This window comes from Capsicum annuum, chromosome 6 (assembly GCF_002878395.1).
Source record: "Capsicum annuum cultivar UCD-10X-F1 chromosome 6, UCD10Xv1.1, whole genome shotgun sequence".
Classification (NCBI taxonomy): Eukaryota; Viridiplantae; Streptophyta; class Magnoliopsida; order Solanales; family Solanaceae; genus Capsicum; species Capsicum annuum.
The window spans coordinates 190813463-190828570 of record NC_061116.1 but is presented as its reverse complement, the minus strand read 5'-3'; the positions used below and the strand labels follow the sequence as shown (position 1 = coordinate 190828570).

The following is a 15108-nucleotide window of genomic DNA, read 5'->3' as shown; positions in this document are numbered from 1 at the left end:
CTAATAAACATTCCCCGTGCCCAACGTTTTACATTTTGAAGTGATCTTCAATTTTTGGATACTTTGCAACAGTCATTTGGTAATGAAATATAACAGTGTCTGAACAAAATGAACGAAAAAATTTAGAACTTGTCCCTGTCTTGTGCTTCTTTCCTGTTTTTGACCACTCTGAGTTTTGTTTTGATCATCAAATTTTCCATTTGAACACTCTGCAATATCCATTTGGTCTCGTGTTTAGATGGACCCTTCACCATCAGCATGAGACCAGTGTTTGATCTTTCTAATGGAGCAAAATGTAGCAATGATTCAGCATCAGCTGCTACATCTGGAAATGATGAAACTAAGAACAGAGAAATGAGGAAGGTGTTTGATTTTTTTTATGGAGCAAAATGTAGCAATGAGATCTCTTCTATTTCAGCTAGCAATATGCAGGAGAAGGATGTCAAAGCAGATCCGAACGAGGACCTTGATAGCACATCAGGTCGAGTTACGGATTCTGAATCCAAGAGCTGCATTCCAGGTGAAGTTGTTGAACCCAAGAAGAAATATGTGAGCATGTGGAGTCTGATTCATAGGCACATGGCCTCAGATGCATCTGCAGAGAGTGAGAACAAGCCGTCCACTGGAGCGAACGATGAAGAAAATCAACATGATGGTACCAACAAATAACCTTCAGCAGAAGGTTCTGACTCAGGTTCAAATTTTGTTGGAAAGAGAAACGATACCTGCAAATGAGGATGCAGAACTATCAAGCTAGTACGAGAAGCAATAGAGAAAACTCTTCTTCAAGAAGTTTAATCTGATAACCAATCAGTTACAGGTGAGTCAGTGTAGACCAAGAATCCTTTGAAATGAATCAAATCCAAGATATGAAATTATTACCACTAATCACTATTTGTCTTTCATTTGTTTATTAAGAACGTATGCATTTTCTCACTTTAAGAATGTTCCTGAAATTTTCAGACAGCAAGAATGAGGAGGCAAATGCAGGATCCAAGTCAAAGACTCTGAACACAGAGGACATTAGCAGCTGAAAGAAGGAGATGACGCAAAAAGAAGTGAAATCCAAATCCGACAAGAGAGCACCAAAACACTGGAGCAACCTCAGAAATGGATACTTCTTCAAAGATTCGTCAAGGAATTGGAAAAGGTGACAAAGATCAACCCAAGAAAGCCTCGGTATTTGCGGTTGAATCCTGATCCTGAAGCAGAAAAGGTGAATCTAACAACTCAAACAGCTGATGAGAGAAAAAGAGGAGAAGAATGGATGCTTGATTACGCGCTTCAGCTGGCGATAAGTCAACTTGGTCCGACTCAGAAAAGGAAAGTGGAACTTCTTATAAAAGCATTTGAAACTGTGGTTCCACCACAAGGAGATAATAGCCAGATCGCATTTCCTAAGCTCAGAGCTAGCAATGAGAAGGAATTCGTGCCTACAGAAGGCAATATGGGGTGTAAGGCAGAAAAAGTTATTGCAGGCATAGACGGAAAACATGAAGAAAATGACGGCTCTATGTACAAGAATCATGAAACTCAACAGCCGGATGAAATGACAAGCGCTTCAAATGATAAGGATTTGGTGGAAGGACACGCTTGGAAAGAAGATAGTTCAAAGGATTCTAAGGAAGAAATCTCCCCTGGAATCTCAAGTTTAACAGATGAAGTTGATGGAGCACTAGAGGTCAGTTATGAGAGACAGGAAGTTGGAGCTTGAAAATCGTGGTGGCATTAACATCTAAACTGCAGATGGCCAAAAAAATTCACTCACTGCAATGAGCATCTAGATTTCAACTTCAGCCAATGATGCAGCAATGCAAGAAAATGTAGCTATGGAAGAGACAGCAAAAGAATGTGAGAAAACACATAAACATGTTCGAGGATTTTCGATCTTATTATCAATGTCCGATCCCAAAGAAGACGATGGAGGATCCAAGGGGAAGGCACACAAGCGGAGTTACATCAGCATGTGGCACATGATATCACAGCTTGTGCTACTGCTATCAGATGTTGCATCAAAAGTTGGAAATGAACACAGCTTGTGCTACTGCTATCAGATGTTGCATCAAAAGTTGGAAATGACTACTTGATGGAACTGATGATGAGGTAGAAGACAACAGTACATCAACTGAAAGGAAAATGTGCAACTCTCTCAAGGATTTCTCTGAGACAAAGGATGATGCACAGACAAGTAAGGAAGATCATAATCCAAGGCAACATGGGAGAAGTTTATGCAGAGATGATGCTGTCAAACTCATACGAAAGGTAGTTAATGAGATCCTTACAATGCCACTACAACATTTTAGGCTTTTGGGCACACTAATTCTAGACCACACTTGTAAAGTGTGGCCGATATCATTAAAGATCACGCTTTTAAAGCGTAGCCTTAGTTTTTGGCTTTTGGCCACATTAATTTTGGCAACACTTTAAAAGCGTGGTCCTTAATGGTATAGGCCACACTTTACAAGCGTTGACAAATAATGATTTAATTAGCAACGCTTATTCACAAATAAGACTACACTTTTAAATGTGGTATTATTATAATTTAAAAGACTAACACTTTTAAAATATGGCCTAAGATTTTTATTGAAATATTTCACTATCCCGCTAAATTATTTCACTCTTCTACCCAAATATTTCACTCGCCCTCCAAATATTTCTAGGGTTACAAGAAACACAGATTAAGGGCAAAATTATTTTTGGGCAAAAATATGGGTTGCAAGAAAACACTGATTACGGATAAAATTATTGACTTCTCAACTCAAAGTCTCAATTGTTGCATCTAAGATAGAGGAAGAAGATTAAAGACTGTCGTCAGTGAGGAAGAGACATCCTTACTGCTGTGAGGAGAAGGGATCAGTGCTTATCGTCCACCAGAAGGGTATGTTAATTTCTTTATTCATTTCCCAATTTAGCTCATAATCTTACTGTATTTTGCTGTTCTTGTAACCATTTCTTTTGTGGGGTTATTGATTTAGTTCATTGTCTTACTCTATTTTTACTTCTTGTTTGTTGTTCTTGTAGCCATTTCTGTTGTAGGGTTCTTTATTTAGCTCATATATTACAATATTTTTACTGCTTGTTTGTTGTTCTTATAGTCATTTCTGTTGTGGGGTTCTTGATTTAGTTCATATCTTACACAATCGAAAGAGGCTTTACAGCTATTGGTACTGGAGGTGATGATTTTTTGATAAATAATTTTTTTTAAAATTTTATGCTAAATTTTCCCATCTTGGATATGTTTTGTTTTGTGTCAATTTCATTCTAAGTTTAATGATCTAATCTTTATTGCATTTGTTGTTGTTTTAGTACTGATTTTCCCATTTGGGGTTGTTTTATTTTCTGTTAAATTTCAATTCTTGATATCCTAGCTAGTAGTTTGAGCATATTAGATATGTGTTTTATTTGCCAAGGGTAAAATTTTGTATGATGAACAAACTGGAGAGGTTATGGGGTTGTTCTTTATATTGAGTTGTTCTATGCTGCTCAGTTTTACAATTGCTAGCCTATCTAGTAGCTTGTTTTGTCATATCCCTGTGCTAGGTCATCATCTGATTTGAAGCCTTCAACGATAGCTTATGTCATCTACAGGTCTTCACTCTAATTTATATTCTCAGGTCCCTCTCTTATATCTCCATTATCTATTACTTGGTTCCTTATATTAGGATTGTAGTTGAAAAGAACATTTCATAATCAAGAGAATACCTCTTCACTTTTTGCAAGAGATCATCTAAACTCACTAAAATCAACAAACAATACAACTTAGCTTCACAATCTTGTTTCTCTCAGTAAGTAATATGCTCAGAACTTGCAAGGAAGATTCATACTCGGGTGATCAAATAGCGAAAGACAAGGCTTCCCTTCATGTCTACTCTCTCACACTCCATCGTAACTTGAAAGAAGGGAACACCTTCAAGTTAGTGTATCTAGTTATCTTTTTGCTGAAGCGCCTATTTACTTCTTGAAAAACAACTTATACTTCAAGCCTTTACCGTTAAAGAACCAACACTGGTTGTTTCTCCTGGAAAAAATATTTGAACATCAATGCAAGAAGACTACCTGCATCTAGAAATTTACAACATCTGTTGATGTACATATTGACTTGGATTAAAGTTGGCATCAAATCCTGTTTTTCATGCGCAGTGTCGTAGAAGGAAAAAATATGAAATGTCATGCCTTGTCCTCTTACTCCTTCTCAGTATTAGGATTGAGATTCCCTTCGTATATCAGCTGTGATAAAAAAAATATAGGTAACACATAAAGGAGTTTTAAATTTAGTAGCCGAATCTATTTCAAAATAATTACTAATATAACAATTATTGTTGCCTTATTGTGTTCCAATTTCATCCTCCGATATTTTTCTTGTGTTTGCTTTGATCGAAACATGGATTGAACTCGCACAACAGATCTTTCGATACACTCTTCAACTTTTTTCCTACTGGCTTGGAAGAAATCCTCCTCCATATCATCGGGTTTGTGAGTAACTACTTGACTAGACTAGAGTTGAAGCTTATGAAAGCCTTTTTTCTTCAAACACCAATGAAATATTGCCTTTTCAAGCACCCTGACCAAATTATCTCTAGGTAATGCCTTCGAACATGAAAACCATTGAACACAGCCCGCATGACCAGAGGCAGGTTCCATTAATAATGGATCATGTTATTCTGTCAGTTTTATAGAAAAGACAAAGAGTAATTGGGAAAACTTGCGAAGTTATCATTCTTGTAAGAACTTCTCAATCATATTAACTCATGTTTATTGTAGGTGTATATCACCAATTCATTTAGTTCCATGCCAATTTCATTTACAGAGCAGTTAACTCAAATAATTTCACCGGTGAGATTCCACCAATTCTTGATAATCTGTCAAAACTCTACTGACTTGATTTAGCAGATAATCAGTTAATCAGATCGATTCCTATTTCAACCTCCTCAAGTTCGGGATTGGACCTTCTGAAGAAAGAAGAACACTTGTGAGTAAACTTTATCTATTCATATTACATGCTGTCTTTTTCAGCTGATAGGAAATCAAATGAATGTTGTTTTCCAATTATGATGTAACTGCTTGATGGAAACTGTACATTAGTTGGTGTTATGTAGATAACTTTTGTTCATATTGCTCCAATGTGGTTAACTGGTATCGTCACTGTTGCAGATATACTAAAATTATATTTTTCATCTGTGTTCTTGTTGCTTTGAGCTTTAAAAATATTCTGTAGTACTTTTATTTTGGTGCATCTATGTAGTTTCTGTTTGTATAGACTATGGAGGATTGGGTGTCTTTTTGAGTGAAGCTCAGAAACACCCTCTATAGCTCCATGGATCGATACTCTTCGGTCCCAAGTTGTAGCTGCTAACGTTAAATTGCTTGCATTGTATGGTGTAATCCCCCAACTTCTCAATTGACATTAACATATAAAATCTCCTCATTTTTAAGCTAGTAAAGTAACAAGAGTAAGTTAAATAATTCATGCAAGAATATCAACACATATTCACACTTTGTTCACATTCTATATATACTTTTTTAAACATCAAATTAAGCTGCTTTGGTTTCTTTTTTCCTCTCAGCCTGTGCAACAAATATTATAACTTTTCTTTAAAGAAAAAGTCAAAGAAATGGCAGCTAGCATTTTCTAATTAACATTAGTATATTAGCGTTTCAGAATAGTGAAATAACACGTAGTAATAGACTTTGTACCAATTTGACAGATGAGCACTTTGGTACGTTAATCAATTTCCAAAGTCAAATATTTGTTAATGAACTTATTATTTAGAATCTCACAATGTGCTGTACTTTATAAAAAACACTATTACAATTGTGAAATAAGTTCCAAATTGGCAGTAAATAAAATCCCTTCATGCTTTTTGACATGTTTAAAAAATTCAATTAGTAATAGAATTCCTAGAAACATTTCGTCGGCGTAAGTTAAGTTTCTTTTCACATCTTACTGTCTTGCAGGTTTGAGTGCAACCTATTCGTGGACTTCCTCTTTTTTGCAAAGACACAGCCGAGCATCTTTCAAAAATTGTTGACATACTTGTATAACTCCTGACTGCTGGTATAGAAATCTCTTAGTCTTTCCATCAAGAAATGTTGATTATGAGAAAGGATATGTGATCTTGACTTCTTTTTCTGCTTTTACAGAGAAAAATATGGAACGTGATACAGTAAACAAAGCCCTTTTGTCCTTGTTAAAGCAAGACGTAAAAGGTATGTTGATTCTTTCCTAATGACATTGAGACCATGCACATAGGAACTATCTGTAAATATATTCATCTTAAATTAAGGAATTAAATTGTTGAACTGATCAAACTGCTCTTTCTTTCCCCTGCTGGATGCTATTTCATGTTTCCTGGTATCACTCTCTAAGAAAAAAAGGTAGAACGATAGATACATTAAAACCTGGTCAAGACTAGCAGCTCATCCCTCGTGGGTCACCTAACATGTTTCATTACTTACATTGGATAAATCAGCAAATTTATTAATGCATATCTTGCATTTAATGCACTGTTATGCATTAGCAAGTACGCTCTTTTTTTCAATACCTGACAGCTGTATACAAGGGTTTTGCAGCAATTGATATGCCATATTAAAATACCTCTTCTGATTACACTTATTTGAAGTAGGAATTATACTAATCAAATTCTTTTAGGACAATATTCTGTTGTCCCAATTTATAATCAACTTTAACAAGAGCTCAAGTGTAGCTATGTGGATACATCAAGTATAGATAAATATTTATACTTTAGTATGACACTGCTGAAGGACGTGGTGCACATTTGTGCTTTCAAAAGAAGGAAGAGAAGATGTCCCATAAGATGTAGACATGTAGTTATATGGGTACTTTCGATAGAAATAAATAAGAGAGAATTTGAAGGACTAAAGAATGATTTTTTAATTTAATATTCTAAAAAGAAAAGGGGCTACCCTGAGAAACAGAAAATCAATTGGAACAAAAACTAAGCAGAAAATATAATTAGAGACACAATAACTCACTAGATTACGGAGCGAAGAGAGAAAGAATAGGAGAGATAAATAAAAAGTTCTTGAGAAAAACATAAAAGTGAAGCACCTTATATATGGCATTCAGCTGTGCATGCATCTTTTCTTGGATTGGAACTACTGGTGATATTGATCCATTACTGTGATATGTTCATTCTTTTTCTATTGTTTCACTTGTGTCTCTATGTTACTTGTTGGATTCATTACTGTGATATTGATCCATTACTGTGATATGTTTATTCTTTTCCTGTTGTTTCACCTGTGTCTCCATGTTACCTGCTGGATTCTCATTGTCAACTACTTCTTGGATGGAATATCTTAATTTGGTGTGCACAGAGATAGAAGAACGTCCAGCCTCTAAATATACAGTTTAAGCAAGTAACGACCAATATACAGCTTAAAATTTTGATATGTGTTGAAACCATTCTTCAGATTCAAGCAATTGTGAATGATAAACTAAGAGGATGACTTGTTTTATTGCATCAGTAGAATACTACTTAGTCTAAGTGAAAAAATCAACCTTGTTTCGTTGCATCAGTAGAAAACTACTTAGTAAAGTTGACCAGTCCTTTCAATCGAGCTGAATATGCATATAGATAGAAGAAAAGGTATTGACTGTTGGCTACAACACCACTAAACTGGAGTTGTTTCACTGGATTATTAAGAGCCATTTATGTATTGGCAATGTGATATTTAAAGCTTTGTTCAGTGGTATTTATGATCTTTTCTGGGGACGTATGCTCCTATTTGGTAGAAAAGGTCATGCTAGGGATGCAAATATTTTTCAGGGTTATTCTTAACAGAGCAATAAGATAATACTATTGCTCTCTCTGTTTTAGAATGGATTCATGAGTCTTGAGGAACTGAAATAATCTGCTTTGGCTTTATGAGACTGATTCATTCCCAGGAGTATTATTGGTAAGAAAGTTTATTATTTTTGCCCTGGGACTGAGGGGTTTTCGTTTGAAATATATCTTATATATACTGCATTATTTCTTCTCTGACAGCTATTGTTTTAATTTTGATAGTCTAAACTAGAGAATCATCACAATGCCGGGAAAACACCAGATGATGCATTCACGGCAGTGTTTGGAAATGAGAAGCCTGGTCGAGTTAGAGGTTATGAACGATCAGTGACAACAACTTCTCTAAAAAAAAGATGAGGAAATGAACAAGCTTAAACAAAAGCATGCTAATGAAGTCACTTCTATGAAGAAGAAATTATAAGTGAAATGAGAGAAGAAATGCGACAAGTTTTTTAGTCAATCGGTGCAAAACAATTCTGGATTGAATTTTCAAGATATACTAGGGAGTGATGGATATAACATTTCTTTACCTGATGCGAGTAATGCACAAGCTGCAAGAGAAAAAATTCTTTCAAATTCTTTCGGCTCAGCTCATGCTTCGGTTCATGAAAAGATACTTTATATTAGAAATTCACAAGAAATTTAAATCCTGAACTTTTAACTTTATTGAATGAATTAAAGAAACTTTGGATTCACATACTTCCTCATGTCAAGATTGAAAAAATATTTGTATATTTGTGAGCATAATTTTACTTCGTTTGTTTCTTTTTGAATGTAGGATCAATGCGGGGGATCAAATTTGAATGGTGGGCACCACAACTCAACTTGATCGAGATTGAAGTGAATGATGAAGAATTTTTGAAATATTTTGATATACGTTTATATATATTTGATTTTGTGTGGAACTTGATACAATTTTTATTATGTTGTTTTCTTATTAGTATGTAAAAGACATGTTTTTTTAAATCAAATCTATGCACTTCAATTATTCATTAGCTTATTAGTGCATGCGTGAGATAATATATAAATATGTATGTTTATGTAATGTGCTTAGTGATACATACATTTCGATCAAAATAATTATTTTTTAATTAGAAATTACGTACGAGCATTTTATATGCCTAATGTCATTTCAGTAAAATGTGGTTTGAAATGTCAAATTTTAGGCGATATTGCTACACTTCAAAAGTGTTGCTAAAACATGCTTACAATTTATAAGTGTTGTCATAAAGGATATATAAAAGGCTATATTTTTGAAGTGTGGCTAGTAATAAAGAAAAGACCACGGTTTTTAAGTGTTGTTATAGAGATGCTACAAAAGGCTACACTTGTGAAGCGTGCCCAATAGTAAAGGCTACACTTGTGAAGCGTGCCCAATAGTAAAACAAAGGCAACGTTTTTTAAGTGTTATTATAGAGGTGCTACAAAAGGCTACGCTTGTGAAGCGTGCCCAATAGCAAAACAAAGGCCACACTTGTAAGTGTAGCTTTATCAAATAAAAGTGTTGTCAATGACAAGCTACAAAGCGTGGCCTTTAAACCTTAATGGCCACGCTTTTTAAATGTATGTGATATGGCAACACTTGAAAGGTTACGCCTCTTTAGGCCACCCCCAAAAGGTGTTGCCTAAAGTCCGAAAGTGTAGCCTTTGATCAAAGGCCACACTTTCTGCTATTTTAGGCCATGTTTTACAAGTGTGGCCTTAGGCCAAAAATGTTGTAGTGAGCCAGTTCAAGTTGATGCGTCAGATACAGAGAGTCAGTCACCAGTGACATAATTCCGGACTAGGAACTCCATCAGAGTCTGAAGGTTAAGTGAAATAATAGCTCAAAATTCTACAGAAAGCTTGACAAATTTTGACATGACTGAAGGTGGAAAGAAGTTGGATAAAGAAACAAAGGATCCAAAAGAAGAGAGAGCACTCCCACTAGCCAAGAACAAACCCGAGACATAAAAAGTCCAAGAACTGGAGCAAACTTAAGAAGTTGATCCTCTTCAAGAGATCAATCAAACCACTGGAAAGAGCAAGGAAAGTCAACCTCTGAGCACCTCAGCTTCTGCCCTTATACCTGATCAAGAACCAGAAAAAGTGGACTTGAGAAATCAAATGACAAATGAAAGGAAAAAAGCACAAAAATGGATGCTTGATTATGCAATGCGGAATATAGTCACCACACTAACTCCTGCTAGGAAGTAAAGAGTGGAAATGCTTGTGGAATCATTCGAAGCAATTGTTTCGCTCTCAGAAGTATGAATTCAACCAAGTTAGATTATTGGCAAATTCCTTCATTACTTGTAAGAAGTATGAAGGTGAGCATACGTTCCCTATATTCGTTCTAATTCTCACTTATTACAATGAATGAACCTATAGAGAAGGAAAGTCATAGATAACTCTATCGAATTAACAGATGTCTAGGCCAATTTATGCAGTTCTAAATGCTTTTGCTACTTAGTGAGGCTACAAAGAACAATTAGCCGGACACCGAAAAAGTGAGAGTGATGAACGATGAATTCTGATAGTGATTATTGATTTAATTCACTATAAGAGGATTTCTCCTTTATGGTGGCTAATATGCAGGTTATACAATGCCTACACAATTATATACAGAAGCAATTTCAGAAAGTTGATTGTTTGGATGGTTGTCGCCTCGTCTTGTATTTGTACTAGCTTTCAATGATTTTTTTGAGCAGCAATTAGTATATTTAAACTTGATGTAAGGGTGCAATATGAGATTTTGTATAAGAAGTAGATAGGCTCGATTATACTTTCTGCTACAGAGTGTATTCTATATAATTGTGACAATTATATTATCAGTTCTAAGAATGGTTATGTATATATATATATATATATATATATATATATATATATATAGCATAATTACATCTCATCCGTGAAGGGGAGCCTTGGCATAACTGGGTGGGAAAGTTGTCATGTGATCAGAAGTTCACACGTTCAAGTTGTGAAACAATCTCTTGGAAAAAATGCATGATAAGGCCATACAATAGATCCTTGTGGTCTAATCCTTTCCCATGACCAAAAGTAAGCTCCTTTTCTTTTGGGTGAGAATACTTCAGGTCATTATTTTGGGAGGTCATAAGCCGATAAGCATCTATACCTTGAAATTGATTGTCAAGAATGAAAACAGAATATATGGTAAAACTGCCCATAACCACAGAATGATAGAATGCTATGATGATGGTGAGACGAGATATCTTTGAAAGCTAAAAGTCTATGACTGATCCAATTCGAGTACCCCTGCACATATAAAGCAACCTCCATGCAGCTAAAAGAGTGTATAACATGTATAAAATCAAACTTCATGCTTAATTAGAAATCAAATAAAAGATATTATTTTCCCTATGTTGGATATTTTATGCTAACTTTTTCTCTAGCAGACATGAATTGAAAAGGAAACTACTTGTTGAACTGGCCAACTGGGCAGCAAACTTTACGCACTTTTTTTTGGATTTCATTTTTTCTCTCTCTATATATATTAATACACAACAAAAAGGCCAAAAATAAAATACCCACACATAAAATCACTCAAAGGAAATTTAGAGCAAAGTTTCAAGTATTAATGGCGGGGCTTAAATATTACTCCATCCGTTTCAAATAATTAAATTGTTTGAAATATGACACACATGTTAAGAGAAAAAAATAAAGACATGAATTGATCATATTTTTTCATTTTTGTCCTTTTCAAACTCCAAAATATTATTAATGATCATTGAAACTCATCTTTAAAAATTTAATTAATGAATGGTAAAATTGAAAAAAAATTTCAACATCCATCTTGAATAATAAACAATTCAATTATTTTAAACACTCAAAAATACTTCAACAATTCAATTATTTTAAAACGGAGGAAGTAACTTTTCCCTAATGATTTATACTCTGTCTGTTAGTTTTTACTTGTCCCATTTTGAATTGACACATCTATTAAGAAAAATAATTAATAACACAACTATTTTATCATAAAACCCTTATTAAATGATGTTTGTATTATGTCTTGAAATTAATTTAGAAAAAAGACAATTAATGCTAAGCGTAAAATAAAAAAAAATTCTTAATATGTCAAAAATAACAAGTAAAAGTAGAAATATAATTAAAAAATTAGTGAAAAGTAGAAGTGAAGGGAAGGAGTAATATGCAAGACCACCAAAAATCAATGGAGACTCTAACAAGAAGAAGCTTTCTACTACTAATGATGATGTTGCAGTGATAATGGCGGTGCGTGGTGGCGTTGTTAAATATATCCGGTAAGTGGCACCACAATGGACTGTTTAACCTTATCCAGAACAACTTCCAAAAAAGAAAAATTGATAAAGAAATTTACATGCTTAAAAATGAAATAAGTAGTTAAATAGGGACGTCAATTCATAATAAATTACAATAAGATACGTTTAGGAAATATTTGAAAAAGTTAGTTACATATATTATTGTTTAATTCCTCAAATATTGATAAATGGTAATGGCATATAAAATGTGAAAGACTGTAAAATTAATTTTTGCAAGTGTTATTGCCATTTTCATTCAAAATGAAATAGGGTATATTCCAAGATTCTCAAGTACTACTAATTTAATGGAGTTTTTGGTAAAGAGCGTTTTAGTTTCAATGTGAAATTTTAAACGCAAATCCAAATAAATTAGGCATCAACAGAAAAAAAAACTTCTAAAATTAGGTTGGTAAATGAATTGAATAAGGAAACTACTTGATGAACAAGACAGTCAAAACTTCTTGCTTTTCCTTCTCTTACTCCTTTTTGGAATTTCATCTTTTTCTATATTTACGTAAAAAAACGTCAAAAATAAAATATCAATACACAAAATCACCCAAATAAAATTTAGAGCAAAGGTTTAAATATTATATAATTACAACTTTCGTTAAACCAAAGCTTTTAAGTATTATATAATTACAACTTTCATTAGTGGCTGGGCTTCAATATTACTTTTTTCCTACTGATTTCTACTATCCAAGGTCACCAAAAATCAATGGAAACATGAACAACAACAAGACTTCTACTCATGATGATGTTGCGGTGCTTGGCGGCGTTCTTGAGAATTCGGTAAGTTATGCCACCGTGGACCGCCGTGACATGTTGTTACAAGGCAAGATTCTTAAAGTATCAACACCATTGTTGGAGAGGTACCAGCCAGTGTTAGTTTCCAAGAATGAAGAAATTAATTGGAGAAGAACAATAAATTATTAAAAGAGTTTTTTTTTTTTTTTTTCTGAGTTTCTACTCAATGTTCGATATTAGTATTATAGACCGACTCAATACTAGACGAGCTAGATTTAATACAAGATTCTTTTTTTTCAATTTTTATTTACTAATATATATATATATATATATATATATATATATATATATATTCTACTTACTTATAAAAGGCAATAAGCAGGTACGTCTTCGACATGCCTGCTTGTATTGTCTGCTTCAACTTCTTCAATCGTTATTTTACTATATGATCACTAATTAATCATTATAAGTCATCTAAGTATAAGAAAATTAATAATATTTAATAAAAATGATAAATTGAATATAAAATAATAAATTAATTGTTGACATTTTATTTCTACTTGATATCTTATATGAGATCTATTTAAATTGTTTCACAAGTATTTTTTATTGTAATTTCATTATATCACTATTATAAGTCATTTAAGACATGTTTGTAAGGTGTTTCAATCACGATTTTATTATATCACCCGTAATTAATTTTAAAAAAAAAAGATAAAATAAAAATAAAATAAAAAATTTTGTACTACCTTCTTCAGCTGTTTTAATCATAATTTTACTATATCATCCCTAATTAATTATTATAAGTCATTTAAATATTAACAAATTAATAATATTTATGAAAAAAATTTAAATAAATATAAAATGATAAATTAAATCTTGATATTTTAAATTAATTAGATGTCTTATATGAAACCCATTTAATTTTTTTTCACATATATTTTTTATAATAATCTTGTTTTATCACTTCTAATTAGTTGTTATAAGTTATTTAAGACATGTCTGCTTCATTGTATCACCATAATTAATTTATATGATCATCTAAGCATTAAAAAATTAATAATATTTCATAAAGAAGATAAAATACACACAAAATGATATGTCAAAATAAAATATTTGTTTGACTATCGAAATTATATTAGTGTCACAAAAATTATGATGAGACAGAGGAAGACATAAAGTAACATATATTATTTAAAAATGAGAAGACACGTAAACTGAAACTGAGAGAGTATTGATATCTTATTAAAAAATTATGCTAAAAGCATTATAAATCACATATTTAACAATTTAAAAATATAAAATATTCGATCGACTCTCGAACATACATCAGTGTCACTTAAATTGGAATAAAAGAAAAAGTATTATAAATCACAATAAGTAAAATTTTAAATTATTTTAATGATTGATTATCTAAATTATATTTGTGTCACATAAATTAAGATAAAAATAATATATATTGGGCCCGTGAGCACGGTCCTTAGATGTCTAGTATATATATATATAATCATTATGAATTCTTGTATAATCATAACAATTGCACATATTCTATTTCCTGTGTCACAACTTACTTCGAATGTTTGTTTTTTGCACAATTCTTAAGGAGAAATTATTAAGGAGTGCAAATTAACTAATATGATTGGATAAATCTCTTTAATTAATGTGGATATATATATATATATATATATATATATATATAAAATCATTATGAATTCTTGTATAATCATAACAATTGCTCGTATTCTATTCCCTGTGTCACAACTTACTTGGCATGTTTGTTTTTTGCACAACTCTTAAGAAGAAATTATTAAGGAGTGCAAATTAACTAATATGATTGGATAAATCTCTTTAATTAATGTGGACATAGTTGAAGAAAAATAAGTAATTATCTCTTGAATTCTTTAACACACAAACTGTTTTGAGACAAATTCTTTTATTAAACATGTCAAGTAATTTAAAACGATAGGAGTATATATTATTGTGTCAATCATATTATCAACTATGAGAATGATTATATATAAATTTACATAACATAAATAAATAGGAGTAAACCATATTTCAGACCATATAATACTATCTATTATACCACATGAAAGTTTATATTAATTGGACACATGATCAAAAGGTTTTAGCATGATTAATGTACGATGCTGTGCTTTGAGAAACATTGTTCGTCTTAGGTAAGAATCACTGTTCATTTTAAAACCCTTTTGATCAAGTGTCCAATTTATATAGACTCCCATATGATGAAGTAGCATTATTTTGTTTGAATTATAGTTTAT

General features: G+C 32.6%; 1 long non-coding RNA gene and 1 pseudogene across 1 annotated transcript; both read left to right on the top strand.

Annotated features, from left to right (window-relative positions):
- The first annotated feature begins 207 nt into the window (after window positions 1-207).
- On the top strand, window positions 208-10225 carry LOC107874022 (annotated as a pseudogene).
- LOC107872816 lies at window positions 3418-8488 on the top strand. Its single transcript, XR_001674993.2, has 5 exons — window positions 3418-4969; window positions 5956-6055; window positions 6142-6207; window positions 7839-7917; window positions 8028-8488. It is a non-coding gene; the product is annotated as an uncharacterized LOC107872816 (long non-coding RNA).
- Window positions 10226-15108: the final 4883 nt, after the last annotated feature.